General features: G+C 40.0%; 1 pseudogene; it reads right to left on the bottom strand.

Moving 5' to 3' along the window:
- Nucleotides 1-17869: 17869 nt before the first annotated feature.
- Nucleotides 17870-18631, bottom strand: part of LOC102486508 (60S ribosomal protein L5 pseudogene) — a 2953-nt pseudogene continuing 2191 nt past the window's right edge.

Raw genomic sequence — 18631 nt, 5'->3', positions numbered from 1 at the left:
GGCCGGACCAGGAGGCTTGCTTTCTCATTTTCCCTCTCTCTCTCTCTTTGTCTCTCTTTGGTCAAATTAAAATATGTGAATGAATAAATAAAATGAAATAAATAATTCTTAAAAAATTGAGATATAATTAGTATGCAGTCAAATTGCATAGGAATCTATATCATTTTTTTTAAAAGAATTATTTTATTTGACTTTATTATTTATTTATTTATTTTAATTTGACCAGAGAGGGTCAGAGTGAGAGAGAGAGAAAGTGAGAAAGCAAGCCACCAGGTCTGAGACTCAAACTGTAGTTGGCCATGTGGGAGTCCAGCACCCTTAACCACCACACAACCTGCCAGTCCCCAGATTCATATTCTTAAAGTGTACCATACAGCGTTTTTTAGTATAGTCACTAAATTGTGCAATCTTCACCACTACATAATTCCAGAATGTCTTCATCATCTTCCAAAGAAATCCTATATCCATTACCAGTCATCCCCATTTCCATCTTCTCCCAGCCCTTGGCAACCACTGATCTATTTAAATTACTATGGATTTGCCAATTCTGGACATTTCATATAATGGGATCATATACTATAAGTCTGTACATAAATTTTTTCCCATGTGTTTTCCTGGAGAATAAAGCTGTCCCCTTTCCAGTAAAAACATTTCTGCTAGGAAAATGAAGGAAGCCCTAAGTAAGAAATATTAAGTTGAAAGACAGCATAGGCCAAGACTGACCTAAGGAGGGACAAAACCAAACAGACATGGATTTAGGATTCAATCTGAGTAGGTTAAGATTGAGGAACAGGGCATACCAGGTGGCACTGGATTTTCACATGGCTGATGACAGTTCAAGTCCCAAACCTAGCAGCTTGAGAATTGTACCAGAAGCATGTGTATGCCCAAATTTCTGAGAGGAGAATAAAGGAGAAGGGTTTGCAATATGGCCATCCTCCCTGAGGGGAGATTTCTCATTTTCCCTCTCTCTGTTTCCTCCTGGCAAGTGCATGCACCAAGGGCATATGCAAAGTGGAGGAAAAAAAAAAGGAAAAAGATAGAGGCACTAAAAGCTATTAGTACAAAGAAGCCACAAACCTAGCTTCCCTTGGGTTTTCCACAACCTGGCCTTAATACACTACAAGGATGTCACATGCCCATCTGTGGGCTGGCAGCACAGGACACACCTGGGGGGCTGCTTAAAAATAAAGATTCTGGGGACAGCCAGGTGGCATGGTAGTTGGGATGGCTGGATTTCATGTGGCAGACTATGTGGTTCTAGTCTCGGACCCAGTGGCTTGTGTCATACATCAGGCATGTGTGCATACGTGCCCCAAATCTTGAGAGAAGAATGGGAGAGAAAGGATTGCACTGTGGTCATCCCCTTGGGGGTGCTTTTTCACTTTCTTTCTGATAAGTGCCCACACCCTATAGAAAAATTAAAAAAAAAAAATTCTGGGTTGGGTTCTTCCTCAGACTCACTGGATCAGAATCCCCAGAAAGGAAGTTTATAAATTACCGCAGACAGCTCTGCCTGGAGCTGTTGAGTTACCTAGAACATGTTTATATGACACTGATCCGTGTCATCATAGTTCTTTGCCAGTGACACTCTACAGTGTTGATATTCTTTTTAAGTATACATGTCTGATATGCTTCATAGGTGATGTAAAACCAGAGCTTAGTTTTCTTTATCTATTTCTCTGCATCCCCTCCTCTGCCTTCCCCAAACAAGGCAGGGACTCAGCACATGTTGAAAGATTGATGATACTACAGGAACCTTGAGGATATCACTGGGTTATTGCCAGCCACAGAGTCACAGAGGTCAACAGATCTAAGAGATCTTTCCATCCCATTCTAGACATTCTTTGAGATTTCAAGGTTGGTGGTTTATCTTTAGGGCTCTGACATATGACCCAGTGTTCAGGACTTGAGAGGATGTCCCCAAAGCAGTCCATTCAAGGGGACCTTTTTGCCCTCTGTATGTTACTCACAGGTAGAGGAATGACCAAGTATAGGGATGATTCCTACACCTGAAAGATCAGAGTTTTCCAGAAAGCTTGTTGCTGTGAAAATTCTTGTGCCTTACCCTAGACTCACTGAGCCAGACGGTGGTCTAGGAAGGGAAAATTACTACCCAGATACTACCCCAAACTACTCTAGAGTTTGAGGATGTGATCTTCCTGCCTGTGTCTGGAGCAATAGCCAAGTGTGCTCATGGGGATTTAGTTGGGCAGGGCTGTGGACTGGGATTTTAGACCTGGGCTTGGTCTTGGCTCTATCTTGTTGGTAACTCCAGTATGACACTGTCTAAACCACATTTCTGTTTGCTTCTTTGTAAAGTGAGGAATTTGAACTATGGAGACACTGGGAATACAGGTGTGATCATTGATATCTGTAAGAAGCTTTTTCTTTTCTTTTTTAAAGAGAGGTTTTTGCTATAGGGCATGTGCGCTCACCGGAGAGACAGAGATAGAGAGACAGGAAGCAAGAAATCACCTCCCAGAGGGGACGGTCACTCTGCAATTCCTTCTCCTTCATTCTCCTCTTGGGATTTTGGGCATGCATGCACACATACCCAGTGTGAATTTTAAGCCACAGGGTCTGGGACTCAAACTGTGGTTGACTACATGGGAGTCCAACGAAGTAACCATTATAACATCTGCTGGTCCCTGTAAGAAGCTTTTTCACAGGACTAGGATATGATTTCTGGAGGATCCACTTCTCTGTGTGCTCTAAGGATAAAACTTTTCTCAGACTAGGGGAGCAGGTGTTCAGTATTGGAGGCAAAGTTGCAGCAGCCCACTGTTTGGAGGTTTGGCAGTTCATGTGGAATGATGGTGAGATGAAGCAAGAAGCATACGAAGTCCTTTCCTTTTCTTGCTCATTTGTTCCCCTCCCTCTCCTTTCCATGTTTCAGTACTTAAGAGTTTTATGTGTATGAATGAGCTCCATTTATAAATTGCAGATACTTGAGTGTTAAAATCACCAATTGTTAATAGTCTAACATGAAATATTCAGATCTAGCAGCTGGAAGACTTTCTGTTTAACTGCTCTCAATCACATGAAAGAAATAGCACATGGATGCTGAGCTCCAGAAGTGTGAGAGGGGGACAGAAGTACACAGAAAGACCAACAGGCAGCCAAAGACAGTCACTGATAGGTGATTTTCCTAGCCTGACAGAGGCACTATAATACATGGCTTCTGGTGCCTTTGGCATAGATGCCCTAAATTAGTGATGATTCATCTAGACTATCTTTGGGTGAGGTTCTTATCATCCTATCTCTTTTCTTTCTTTCTTATCTTTGGGTGAGGTTCTTATCATCCTATCTTTCTTTCTTTTTTCCTTGCCTTTTTTTAGTTTTTTTTTTTGTTTGTTTGTTTGTTTGTTTTTGCTTAGCATGGGCATTTGTCAGAGATTGGGGGGTAGAGTGAGAATTCACTCACCAGGAGGATGGTTATGCCACAATCCCTTCTCCATTCTCCTCTTGGGATTTTGGGCATGCACACACATGTGCCCAGCATGATTTTCAAGTCACCAGGTCTAGGACTCAACTGCAGAATTGGCCATGTAAGATCTAGCACCTTAACCTCCATACCACCTGTTGGCCCATTCTGTCTTATTTTCTTAGGCTGTGGACTGGGATTTTAGACCTGGGCTTGGTCTTGGCTCTATCTTGTTGGTAACTCCAGTATGACACTGTCTAAACCACATTTCTGTTTGCTTCTTTGTAAAGTGAGGAATTTGAACTATGGAGACACTGGGAATACAGGTGTGATCATTGATATCTGTAAGAAGCTTTTTCTTTTCTTTTTTAAAGAGAGGTTTTTGCTATAGGGCATGTGCGCTCACCGGAGAGACAGAGATAGAGAGACAGGAAGCAAGAAATCACCTCCCAGAGGGGACGGTCACTCTGCAATTCCTTCTCCTTCATTCTCCTCTTGGGATTTTGGGCATGCATGCACACATACCCAGTGTGAATTTTAAGCCACAGGGTCTGGGACTCAAACTGTGGTTGACTACATGGGAGTCCAACGAAGTAACCATTATAACATCTGCTGGTCCCTGTAAGAAGCTTTTTCACAGGACTAGGATATGATTTCTGGAGGATCCACTTCTCTGTGTGCTCTAAGGATAAAACTTTTCTCAGACTAGGGGAGCAGGTGTTCAGTATTGGAGGCAAAGTTGCAGCAGCCCACTGTTTGGAGGTTTGGCAGTTCATGTGGAATGATGGTGAGATGAAGCAAGAAGCATACGAAGTCCTTTCCTTTTCTTGCTCATTTGTTCCCCTCCCTCTCCTTTCCATGTTTCAGTACTTAAGAGTTTTATGTGTATGAATGAGCTCCATTTATAAATTGCAGATACTTGAGTGTTAAAATCACCAATTGTTAATAGTCTAACATGAAATATTCAGATCTAGCAGCTGGAAGACTTTCTGTTTAACTGCTCTCAATCACATGAAAGAAATAGCACATGGATGCTGAGCTCCAGAAGTGTGAGAGGGGGACAGAAGTACACAGAAAGACCAACAGGCAGCCAAAGACAGTCACTGATAGGTGATTTTCCTAGCCTGACAGAGGCACTATAATACATGGCTTCTGGTGCCTTTGGCATAGATGCCCTAAATTAGTGATGATTCATCTAGACTATCTTTGGGTGAGGTTCTTATCATCCTATCTCTTTTCTTTCTTTCTTTTTTTCCTTGCCTTTTTTTAGTTTTTTTTTTTGTTTGTTTGTTTGTTTGTTTTTGCTTAGCATGGGCATTTGTCAGAGATTGGGGGGTAGAGTGAGAATTCACTCACCAGGAGGATGGTTATGCCACAATCCCTTCTCCATTCTCCTCTTGGGATTTTGGGCATGCACACACATGTGCCCAGCATGATTTTCAAGTCACCAGGTCTAGGACTCAACTGCAGAATTGGCCATGTAAGATCTAGCACCTTAACCTCCATACCACCTGTTGGCCCATTCTGTCTTATTTTCTTAAAGATTGTGGCACTCAACCACATTGATTATCCAGAAACTGAATAATGCTTGTGTTACTGTGCTTCTTTCTGACTCATGGGAACTTAAATCTGAGTTTATCTCCAAATATTATTCAGCTCTCACCCAGGTCACATAATCACTATCCCATTCCCTGTGTACTACTATGAAGAAGAAGCAACTCTTTGTGGGTTCTTTGGACTTTTCCTTTTCCCTAGTATATCCCTTCCTAGCCCACTCATTCTAAAGGTTTTAATGCATGCAGATTTACTAGAATTTAATCATAATTGGATTTTTTCCCCTTTTCTTTATTACAGCACAATTAATGAAGGAATGGAGAATCCTTTGGCATACCTTGTGTGTGGCTGTTGTCTCTATTCCACTGTCTGGAAAACCACAGACATCATTTAGACACCAGTGAATCCATCATCAGGCTTTGTTTAAGCCATGCATTTACCAAGATCCTCACTTGAGCAGTGGTTTAACTTCTTAATCTTTGATTTATAATTTTACAGTTGCTGAGACAGAAAGAAAACCCACTGCTTTGGAGGAGCCTGGCCTTTTTCTATAATGCATCTCACTGCTGCCGCTGAGCTCCTTGAACCCTGACCTCTGCACACCATCATCAAGAAGATGTGAATGGACTGCCCACCCCTGAAAGAAGAGGCACATCAACTGCAGTTTCTCGCTAGATTGCCTTCTTCATTTCAAGCAATGGCTGTCATCAGACCAGACGAACCAACCGGACAACTGCTTGAGGGACTAACCTATAAGGGCACTAAAATGTCAATAGCATGCTAACACATCTGTAGAAATACAAGGAAAGGAAAATATATTTACCAGCCCTACTCTCAGAGAGAATTCTGTATGGAGTTGGAAGAAGCAACTTGATAGAGTCCTTTGGAATGGAAAGTAGGGCATACAGAATATAGGGGAGTATGGGACTTTTTGTTTCAGGGCCTTTGCTTTTGCTTCTTTAATTGGGTTAAATAAACTACATAATGCAACTGGATTGTTTATGACACCATGGAAGATAAACTAAGTACCTCAGTTGTCATTCTGTTTCTTTTTTTTCTATGAGGAACTCAGCCTTTCCACTGGCAAAAATTGAACAACAATGGTTTAAAGAAGATACCAATTCATTAGCTTTCAGGTCACATCTTTGTACTAGGGATTGACAATAAAGACATTTGCATAGATTAGCATCTTCCAGTTCTAGAGTATCTTTGTTCTCAGGGGAGTGAGGATCATTTCTATTGAGTATTTCATGTCAAATGGAGTTTGATCTCTGCCTATGGGCTGGGTGGTTAGATTCTGTGTGTTGAGTTGATGAGATCAACAGAAACATCAGGTAGAGCTGAGATCTTAAAAAATATTTAGCTGAAGGGTGATCTTGCTGATTATTTGTAGATGGAGACATCATGGAACATTCTTGGAGTCATGAAATAAGAAGCTGGTAGTCCTGTTTAATAAGTCAACAAATAGTTAGGTACCTACTAGAAACAGTGGAGGCTTAGGAGCGAGATAGACATGGTTTCTACCCACATGGAGCTTATACTTTAGCTTTCCCTTGGTGTGAAGAGCACTGACAACAGCAAAGAAGTGGCCACAAAGATATTCTGCAGCCCAGGTTACCAGTTAATAGGGTAATTGCTATCGCCTTAATCGTGTTTAGTCACCATGTGCTGAATAAGCCTACATTCTATAAAGGCTCTAGGAATATAGGCTTTTTTTCCCCCCTAGCACCCTGTATAAAGTTCTGTGTGTGATGCCAAGGGTAGAGGTTAGGATTAGTAGGGCTTTTAGGGAAGGAAATATGAAGTAACCTGGGTTAGAAGTAAGGGATAAGGTTATATACTAATATATACATTAATATTAATATACATATTATAGTAAGGGGTAGGACTAGGAACCAGCTATTACTTCTGCTCTACGTAGGAAACTGTAGAATGAACAATGCTGGACTGAAATCCGCATTTTTGTCTGTATTCTAATATTAACAAGCTATGAGACTATGGGAAAGTCACTTCACATTCCATCTAGATGCCTCTAACTCTGAAAACATTAAAACCAGGCCCAGGGTTATAATTGGCCAGTGTCTAACTTTTCTCTTCCTCAGCTGTTAGGTCAAATAGATCTTCAATAGTTATTTGACTTATATTTTTGGAGAAGATGTTTCATTAATCTTTCAGGATAGGATGAGTCGGTTGCTCCCCTTTGGAGTTAAGAATGCTCTAGTAACATCCCCCACAGAGCACAAAGAGGCTTTATTACCTCCAACATCCCATCCTCTTTCCTTCTCTCCTTCTTTTCCTCCACTACATTCCTACTGTGCCTATACCATGTGCCATGGACTGAGTGTGTGCTCTGTCTGGAGACATAAAATAAACCTGACCCTTTCCCACATTCCAGAACCTTTTACAAGAAAGTGGAAAAAAATCCTTCTTCCCTTTATCTGCTGGCTTTTCCATATAAGAGAATCAACCATGTAACCAACCATAGGCAATAGTAACCAACCATATGCAAGTGTCCCAATCTGTTCTAGCAATTTTGCAGCACTCTAAGATACAGATCATGTATTCATTGAGGTTCACTATTACTGTGAACAGAGCTATTTCCAGATGTAATGAAGAGTCAATCTTATATGTAAAACTGATGAGGGATAATCCTTGATACCAATAAAGGCCATTGACTACTTGATCCTCTGCAACCTACCCTTGCCTAGGTAGGGGGAATCTTGACGACTTCTTCCTACACTTAAAAAAGTGAACTTCTCAATAAATAGACATTTTTGGGAACCAGCAGTTAGCGTAATGGCTATGTTGCTGGACTCCCACATAGTCGACCGCGGTTCGCGTCCCGGACCCGGTGGCTTAAAACTCACGCCAGGTGCGTGTGTGTGGGCCCAAGATCCCGAGAGGAGAATGGAGGAGAAGGGATTGCGGCGTGACCATCCCCCCGGGGGGGGGGGGATTTCTCGCTTTCTGTCTCTCTATCTCTCTCTGTCTGGCGAGCGCACGTGTCCTATAGTGAAAATCTCTCCAAAAAAAAAATAGACATTTTTCATATATGCTATGCTTCATGTATTCCCTATGACTGGTGCACGCTTTAAAAAGGAAAGAAAAACATGAATCATATAAAAAAAAGTTACTGAGATCTCTTACCTCATTGTGAATCTTTTTATAAATTAATGTTTCTTGTTTTTTAGAGTAGGTATACACATGCCTGAGAGAGAGATCCTCAGCAAGTCTTATCATGCCATGTTCTCCTTTCTCTAACCTCAAAATCCCTTGAGCACCCATGTGAATGCCCAGTATGTTTTCAGGCCCACCGGAGGATCCAAACCCACAGTTGGTCACATGCCTTTCAGCCTTCCAGGGTACTTTTGTTTCCCTTGTGCCACAGTGACTGGGCCAAGTGAATCTTACATAAATACTTCTTTGTTTCCTCAGTTATTATTAAATCTTTTTGGTATATATCTCTGAGTCCAGAAAAGATTTTATGGAGAAATAAATCCATGAAATTTCAGATTCAGAATTATTGACACAAACTGTTTGGTTTGAGAATTTTATCCTAGGGAAATAGTTTTATTAATTTCGATTTCTGGTTAAGTGGTGGAATTAATTACTTTGATCTCTCAAGTTTATTTCTTAGTTGAGGTCAAGGAACAGACAGACATCCTTAGTTCATGTTTGTATTTCTTTTTTTTTTTTTTCTTTTTTTGGAGAGGTTTTTTCGCTATAGGGCGCGTGCGCTCGCCAGACAGAGAGAGACAGAGAGACAGAAAGCGAGAAATCACCCCCCAGAGGGGATGGTCACCCCGCAATCCCTTCTCTTCCATTCTCTTCTCGGGACCTTGGGCACTCACGCACACGCGCCTGGCGTGAGTTTTAAGCCACCAGGTCCAGGACTCGAACCACGGTCGACTATGTGGGAGTCCAGCGACATAGCCATTACACTAACTGCTGGTTCCCATGTCTGTATTTCTTCATTGACAGGAACTTTAATGTTCTCTATTTCCTCCATTTTTGCAGCTGTATATCATTACTAAATGGATTGAGTAGTGTTTTATCTTCTCTTCTTGTCCTTGCTTTTCTTTGGGTAAATATATTAAAAACAGTATAAAGTTCATAGATAGAATAACAGTAGGACTTAAAAGAGGATCAAAGTGCTTGGATAGCATGTAAGTAGAAAATTGATGCTAGAATAACTGACAACATTTTCAAATATTTTAGTGCAGTGTTATCCCATTAATCAGACACAGAATCAGTTAGTTTACATGACTCTAAACATTCTAATGAAAAGGGGAACATTCTGTCAACCATTTCACATTTCCAAATATCTAGGTATTAGCCATTGCAGAGACAAAATACATAGATGAGGGACTCATTTTTCACTACTTGTTTGTGGTCTGCAGACTTGAAGCTCCTGTCATTCACTCTAAAGCAATTTACATTTGTTTTTCTCTGTCCCTCTTGAGAGAAAACAAAAATCTTATTTTTCCACACAATTAAAACTCTTCTGCTTCATCCAGGATGAAAGAATTAGGAATTCTGTCTCCTTGTATATAATTGCATGTTTCATCTTTCTTGTTTTAATGATTGACAGAAAACTGATAAATTGAGACATCTCTGAGTCAGGGTTGAACGTACTCTCTTGGTGGCCCCATTACTAATTTGTTTGACTATTTTGCAGGATTTCTTACTCTGTAATGGAAAGGTTTATTAAATATGGGGGGTGCAAAGCTTTCTGAATACTAATGAACTTATTTGCCAAAATTTAAATGTTCTTCTTGTCAGTGAATGCCTGTCTTGCTTAACAGGATCCAAATTGAATAATGAAGAAAATTAGACTCTATCATATCCTCAAGAGAAATTGTGTGTGAATTGTAATATAATACTGAGGGAGAAAGGGGTCACATTTTAGAAAAAAGAGCAGATAATTTGGGATATTAAAAAAATATTAACTTGGAAACCCAGTTCTTTACAAAGAAACATACTCATAGCCATTCAAAGAACAGGATTTCTCACAGCACAAACAAGACATACCTTAGGCCAATTGAAAATGAGACTGAAGTTGTAATGATATGAAAATGTATTCTAGGATTCAGTGGTTACAATTTACTAACCTTATTTTAGTATAAGGCCTTTGAATGACTGGGAAAGAATGGGAAAATAAATAAAATTGTGAAATGAACACTTCTTCAGAGACGTTTAATAGGGAGGCAGTTAAAGTTTGGAAAACGACCCAGTTCTTCCTGTGAACATAATATATGAGGCTGTCCCTTGGTCAGTATACTTACTTCCCTTGCTGTGGTGTTACCACTGTTAAGTCAACAATCACAATGCCTGTCCCTTGTCTGCATCCCAAGGGCACTGCAGAAACAAGATGGATGTCCTCGTGACCAAGGAGATAGGCTAGGAGAACTTGAGCAGTTACAAAACTGCTGAATATGGTCAGGACAGACATAGAGTACATATGAAGTAAAATAAAGCAATGGGAGGTAAGTAAGGGAGAGTGAAAAGGTGAGACTATACAGATGGGAATTCATCCCTGTTATAAACTTGAACTAAGACAGTATTGTTTGGGAGAAAGTAAAGCAGAGAAAATAAGTGAAAGAATGAATGTCTCCAGTCTTTGTCAAAATTTTAAAATTAATTCTCTTAAGAGCTGGCCCCTTGACCTAGTGGTTAAGGGAGCTGGATCCTACATGGGCCAATCGTGGTTTGATCACAGTCCAGGCAGCTTGAAAAACACACTAGATATGTCTGGGTATGAACCTAAAATCCTGAAATAATGAAGAGATGGAACAGAGGGAGTTGTGGTGTGACCACACCCAATTTTGCTATAGATCTGTAAGATATTAATGTGTCTTTTGGCTATGGTACTGAGCTTCATTCCCAAATGAGAAAAAGAACAACCAAATGTCTCAGATGGACAAATGTGTGATATTTTATTTGAACATAAATTTCCTTGTATTATCCTTGACTAAATAAAAAAGAGAGCTAGTGTATTGATTGTTTCTGTGGGGAGGTTTAAGAATTAGAAAGCTGGATTTCCCCACTGGAATGATCATAGGATTTTTAAAAATTAAGTAATTAAATGGAATAAATATAAAATACACAAATTAAGATTCATCTCTGTCATTTCAAATCATAATTTGTATCTTTGGGAACAAAGAAATACTTGGAAAGATGAGAAGTGAAGAGAAAGAGATGACTGAGGGGTGGGTGAGCAAGAAGGGGGAAATAACGCTGCCTGCCAAATAAGACTTCATGATTTTTGAGAAAAATTAAATGAACACTGGAGTTTGATGGAGAAGTGGGTTTTGAGGAATATGAGATAATAAGCCATTTAAAAATAGGAAACTACTTTGGAAAGTGAAGATGAATGAGGAGGCAGCTTAAGGGAGTCAGGAAGGGAAGGAAGGGTAGAGATAGTTGGGATGGGAAACAAAGCGTGACTAATGGCTGTGAAAGGGCAAGTTTGAACTCTCAATAGCATATTCTCCCCCAGCCTCTGGAGAATGTGCACCACCTAGAAATAAGGGAGGAAAAAGATGAAAAGAGTTCATGGTTAACATAAAATTGTCAGGACAATAGAGGATGCAATAAGTGTCATTAGTCCTAAGGAATGAAAGCATTTCTAGAGAAATGTATTAGTCTATGTTCTCCATTCATTTCTGAGTAGAATAGTCTTCATCTGCCTTTTACAAAAGGTTGATTTAGAAAATGAATGCTATTAAAGGAAAGAAACACTAAGCATTATCAGGCGAAGTTGAAGAGAAGAGTGCATCTGGAACAACTGAAGTGGGAAATAAATGAACAAACCCATTCACTGCCTTTTATACAAAATATCAAATGCAGCATCTTAATAAAAGAACTGGAGGTAATCTATCCAAATAGACTTTATGAGTAGTGATGAGGGGGGAAGTTTTAACTATTATAAATATTTTAGAATATATCCAATGACAACATTTTTTTTTTTTAATGAAAATGAGTGAGATTAAGTCAGAAAGCTCCTGGGTATGGCTTTAAACACATTGGATGAAAGGATTTATAGTAATGAAAAATCATTTCAAATAGTGGAAATAACTAATTTTTCCCAAAAATGTTAATATTTGGAGCAGGTCTAAATGCCTGTGATTATCCTTTTTGCTTTCCTGTGTTTGTGTAGGGGATTCATTTTAGCCAGACAGTAGCAGACCTCCTTCGGAGGAAAGCTGATAAAGTAATTTAGGTGGAAAGGCTTAATGAGATAATGATGGTAAGGCCAGTTAACACCTAATAAGAACATACCCACGAGGGATGATATTGTTGCTTATTAATTATAATGATGATGTGGAGGAAAGAGACAAGGTGGCACTCATTTAGCAGAGAGTACTCAAGAGTAAGGCTGTTTTCCCAAAGGGGAAGTTGCAGTCAGAATTAGAAGTAGGTCAACATTTGTAGAGTTTGAAATTTATGGCCACTGGGCTATACTGGCAACCACAGAACTGGAGGCCAAGTGGAAGGAAACAGAAGCCTTCCCGGTGGTGGCCAGGGTCAGGGGTAAAGATTGTTGTGGTTTCTGGGCCATGCATGGAGTTAGAGAAGCCAGCCGACTTTTGGGGGCAGTCTCCTTCCTTAGATTCCACATTGGTCATTCGTGGGCAGACAGGCAGGTGTCCAGAACTGGAATGGATATGCTTCCAGTTCTTTGACCTTCTCCACTCTGTTGAGTTGGATGAGTCAGATCCTGAGCATAGCTATTTGATCAGTGATGGAGCCCTGCCCTGGTGAGGGAGCCCAAAAGATCCTTTGGTTTGGTCATTAGAGGCACAGATCAAGCCATCATCGGTTGATGTGAACTTAAGGGTTCTCGGTGTTAGTCCCCTCTAGTTCTTGAATACACAAGGCAAGCCTGATTTGAGGCCTGGTGAAGAGTGTGGAACTCTCCACCTTCTCTGACTTTTTCCTCAGGATTTGTCTCTGTCTGGGTCCTAGAGCCTAGGCTGTGGCCTACTCCCACTGGGTCTCTGGGTGCCAGCTCTATAAGGGTATGGGGTGGTTTTCCACATCTGTGTGCTAGTCATTTTATTAGCTGGATGAAAACCATCTTGCAGGATTTATTTGTGTGTGTGTGTGTGTGTGTGTGTGTGTGTGTGTGCGTGTCCAATGGAGTGATGACACTGACTCCTGTAATAGAAGCAAACTAACATTCTCATTATGAGTTTTTGAAAGCAAGTATATTTTATTTTTATTAAACGTGTGATTTGAGAGAGGCAAGAAGTAAAAAGCTCTAGACTAGAATGCAGAAAACACAGCACCAGTTCTGACCCTTATACCAATCAGCTCTGTAACCTTGGGTGGGTCTCTTGCCTTCCTGAGCCTCAGTTTCCCCACATATTCAATAATCTTTACAATTGGAAAACCATGTCCAGCTTTAAAATTCTGCACTTATGCATATATATTGTAGGTGTAGCTTTAAAATCTTTATTTATGTATATATGTTCATATGGGTCCTAGATCTATTAAATTTTTAGGAGAATTTGATAAACTTGCATGATAACAAATATTGCATTAAAACAAAAGTTTGGAGTGGACAGTTAGATTGAAGTTACTCAGGGTCAGCAGGTGGCATAGTGGTTAAGGTGTTGGACTTTCACATGACTGACAGCAGTTTGAGTCCTGGACCTGGAGGCTTGAAAATCATGCTGGGCATGTGTATGCATGCATGCCCAAAATCCCCAAAGGAGACTAGAGGAGAAGAAATCACCCCCAGGGTGATTTTTCACTTTTTATCTCTCTGTCTCTCTCTGAAACATATGCATGCACCCTATGGCAAAAACCTTGAAGAAAAAAAAATTGGGGTTACCGAGGTCCCATTGCCTAGCAGTTGAGGGAGCTAGATCCCGCATGGCCAATCACAGTTTGAAACCTGGCCTTGAAGCCTTGAAAAACACACTGGCCATTGTGTCTGCATGCCATTCCTATAGAATGGAGAAATGGAGAAAAATGGATCGGGCAATATCGCACCCACTGGGGCATGCTTTCTCCATTTCGTCTGTCTCTCTCTGTCCATCTCCCTCTGGAAAGCACATGCATTTTCTGGTAATTAAAAAAAAATGGGATTACCAAGGAACCAAGGAGAGAATTTTTACTGAGGACTACATGGCAATCATAAAGGTAGATGCTTTACAGATCAAGAAATAAAAGCTTTAAAAAGAGTAAATAAATTGTTTAAAATCCTAAAGTCAACAAAAAATGGAGCCAATTTTCTTTCTTCTTTCTTTCTTTTTTTTTTTTTTAGACTTTTGCCATAGAGTGTGTGCACATATCAGAAAGATGGAGAGAAAGAGTGAATATGGGAAATCACCTCCCTGGTGGCATGGCTGTGTCATAATCCCTTCTCTTCCATCCTTCTCTTGGGATTTTGTGCACACACACACTCCCCCTACACACACACACACACACACACACACACACACACACTTACACAGTTGGTGTGTTTTTTAAACTGCTGGGCCAGGATTTGAACCACAAAAGCAATCATGTGGAATCCAGTGCCTTAACTACCATGCCACCTGCTGACCCAGCCAGTTTCCAAACTTGGATCTCCATGAAATGGAAGCCCATGGCCTTAATCACCACTGTGCATCTCTCTCACTGCTTAGACCCCCCAATGTCCATGTCCCATAATGTAAGACACCAGTCACTGAAATTTTCTTTATTATGATTTTCAATTGCTATGGGGGGGGGGAGCAATGCAAGGGGAAGTCTGAACAACCTCCCCAGTTGTTTCTTGACACACATATTTCTCAGCCTCCACAGCCTGCTTGAGACAATTGCCCAGATTCTTAATACATAATCATATAAAAAGTTCATTTTAGAAATGTTCCTTTGTGTGCAGATTTACATTTCTGCTTCTTCAAGTGTGTCTGTAGAGTAGGCAGAGGCATTGGACATAATTACTCCACTGGTCTTCCAAATGGGAAATTATAGCAAAGAAAATGGAATGATTCAACTTCACTTACCTACTCAATAGTCACAGAATTGAGATCCATATTTTAAGATTGTAGCCACCACCAAACATTTTCTCTTTCTTTCTTCTCTCTTTCTTTCTCTCTTTCTTTCTCTTTCTTTCTTTCTTTCTTTCTTTCTTTTTCTTTTCTTTCTTTCTTCCTTTCTTCCTTTCTTTCTTTCTTTCTTTCTTTCTTTTTCTTTTCTTTCTTTCTTCCTTTCTTCCTTTCTTTCTTTCTTTCTTTCTTTCTTTTTCTTTTCTTTCTTTCTTCCTTTCTTCCTTTCTTTCTTTCTTTCTTTCTTTCTTTTTCTTTTCTTTCTTTCTTCCTTTCTTCCTTTCTTTCTTTCTTTCTTTCTTTCTTTCCTTCTTTCTTTCTTTCCTTCTTTCTTTGAGGTTTTTGTCTTAGGGCATGTGCAACTTGCGTGTGTGAGAGACAGAGATAGACAGTGAGAGGGGAAGTGAGAAATCACCCCCCCACCCCGAGGGAATGACCAGGCTGCAATCCCATCTCCTCATTTCTCCTCCTGGGATCTCCTCCTGGGATGAATGAATGTATGAATGAATGCCTGACGTGAGTTTCAAGCCATCAAGTCTGAGACTCGAACTGTAATTGGTATGTGGGGGTTCAGCAACATAACCACTATGCCATCTGCTGGCCCCCAAAACATTCTCTTGCTAGCCAATTCAGTTAGCAATTTACTTTATGTAGAAGTTTCACTTCTGTTTTCTTTTTTTCTGGAATTTTACAGGTAAAAATGTTATCATTTGGAACCAGCAGTTAGCGTAATGGCTATGTCGCTGGATTCCCACGTAGTCAACCGTGGGGTTCGTGTCCCGGACCTGGTGGCTTAGAACTCATGCCGGGCGCGTGTGCGTGCATGCCCAAGATCCCGAGAGGAGAATGGAGGAGAAGGGATTGCGGCGTGACCATCCCCCCGGGGGGTGATTTCTCGCTTTCTGTCTCTATGTCTCTCTCTGTCTGTCTGGCGAGCGCACGCGCCCTATAGCGAAAACCTCTCAAAAAAAAAGTTATCATTTCAGAGACATTAATTTATTTGTAATATCTGTAAAACCAGCCTCTCTGAAAAGTATCAACTGCAAAAACCATTGAACAAATGCCAAATGGAGAAGCATAGTTTCTTTTTTTTGAGAGGATTTTTTTTTGTTATAGGGCACGTGCGTTTGCCAGCCAGCCAGAGAAAGACAGAGACAGAAAGCGAGAAATCACCCCCCAGGGGGGATGGTCACGCCGCAATCCCTTCTCCTCCATTCTCCTCTCGGGATCTTGGGCACGCATACACATGCACCTGGAGAGTTTTAAGCCACCGGGTCCAGGACTCGAACCGTGGTCAACTACATGGGAGTCCAATGACATAGCCATTATACTAACTGCTGGTCCTGAGAAGCATAATTTCTTAACTAGTCATGTCTATTAAAAACATGACTTTTTACATATTAATAAGCTGTTGCCAGAAAAAAATGCTTCATGCAAGGTTTTTCAGAGGATTTAGGTACCCAACACAGAGAGGGGGCTCTTCATTGTAACACCTTTGAAAGTAGTAAAAACAATCAATTCCAGGGCTAGTCCACGAGTTGGTGTTAAGGCAGTTTGGTTCCATATGACCAATGCTGGGGTTGGAGACCCAGACCTAGAAACTTGTAAGAGCCACATGTATGTGCATGCCCAAAACCCCTAAAGAAGGGAGAAACGGAGTAAGGATTGCACCATGACCACTATTTCTCTTGAAAGGTGCTTTCTTTTTCTTTTTCTTTTTTTCCCTCTCTCTCCCTCTCTCTGGCTCTCTCCAGCAAGTGCACATGCCCTCTGGAAAATTAAAAAAAAAAAATTGAACCCTTTAAAAAAATCAATTCCTTATAACAATATTAGCCCCAAGAATTTCAAATTTCCTTTTAATAATTTATTTTTATGTCTCATAAACAAGGCTCTAGTCTTGACCTTCACTCATAATGCTTTACTGTCTCAAATGTTTTTTTTGAGTCTTTGCATTTTTTTCCTGTCATGCTGAAACACTTTTCAATTGTTGCTTGGTATGGTTACATTAAACTAAGTGTGCAGAATTTGAAATATCTGGAAACAATATTTGATTAAATAAAGATACAATAGAATACTATGCTGTCATTTGAAAGAATGAAAGAACTCTGTACACGAAATGATCTTCAAGATACACAGTTAAAATCTAAAATGCGTACGGTATATTCTAGTCATAGAGAAACATACACATATATATGTTTCTCTGCTTTGTCTAACTGTGGAAGGACATTCAAGGAATTGGTAATGGTTGTCTCTGGGGAGAAACTGACTGGCTGGGAGATTGGAGGAAGACTGTACATATCCCAAGGTCCCTTTTATATGGTATAGTTTGTTCATGTAATACTATTGAAATTATTTTTTACAAAGAAAGAGGTAAAGCTATGTTTACTGAGATGGAAAAATACAAAAGACACACTGTTGGGTATAAAAAGCAAGCTTCAAAGTAGTGTAAACAGTATATGAGCCTGTTTTTGTAAAGTAATTATACACACTTTTATATGTGTGTATATATACACACACACCAACCCCTGTGATGATATTCACCAAATTGTTAACAGTAGGTCCTCTAGGGAGAAAGAAAGTGTGTGTGTGTGTGTGTGCGTGTATGGAGTTTCATTTTTTAAACATATGTCCTTCTACACTGTTTGAATTTTTCTTTCTTCACAAAGCCCATATTAACCCATAAAACCAACACCCAACCAAAGGACTGCACTTGACTTCTACACATCTGTAAACAAAAATTTCCAGATCAACCTTTCTGGTCAGCTTTATTTATTTATTTATTTATTTATTTATTTATTTATGTGGTTTTATCTCATATATTTACTTTAGATCTCTTCCTTGACATTTTCTATGAGGCTTCCTGAACTTTCAATTTCTTCATCTTCACTCTCCCGCATTCTTCTTCATCAAACAGGGCCTAGATAAAGTCATCACGAAGAAACCAGAGCAATAATACTGATCATTTCTTTTTCAATCACTTTCTTTTTTAATGAACTAAAATCCTCTTCATTTCTTCTCTAGGGACTCTGACTTGGATTAAATAAAACTCCCTACCTACGGCAAGAAAATTTCTCTGGTTTCTGGGACATTCTGATCAGCATACAAAAATGCTATCTCTATAATCTCAAACAGCAAAACCTAAGAAACCTCTGATAATGATAATTCCACACTCCCCCCAATACCACAGTGCTTCTCTCTACCTTCCCTCCCCGCCTTTTTTAAAAACTTTATTTACCCTTGACAGAGTAGAACCACACTATGATTCATCCGCCAGTCTTTCAGTCGATCAGGCTTATAGACACACCTATGAGTGTACTGGCCTTTTCACGTTGGTCTGGGATCTAACCCAAGGCCTCTCACGTGGCTCCTATATTGCAGAAGCACCCCAATGTCTGCACCATGGTGGCTGGGCCTCTATATGCTCCTTTATAGTAACTCTCTTTGATAAAATTGCCTTTACTTTTGTAAAGACATCTACTTTCCTTCGTTAATTATTTTAAATGAGTTTTTTTCTTCTTTAAGAATTATTTAATTTTATTTATTATTATTATTTTCTAATTTGTTATAGGGCATACATGTTCACCAGAGAAAGACAGAAAGAAAAAGGGAA

Source organism: Tupaia chinensis, unplaced genomic scaffold, assembly GCF_000334495.1.
Source record: "Tupaia chinensis unplaced genomic scaffold, TupChi_1.0 Scaffold000544_1, whole genome shotgun sequence".
Taxonomy (NCBI): domain Eukaryota; kingdom Metazoa; phylum Chordata; class Mammalia; order Scandentia; family Tupaiidae; genus Tupaia; species Tupaia belangeri.
Note: the sequence above shows the minus strand (reverse complement) of the source record. Positions and strands in the feature narration are given on the sequence as shown.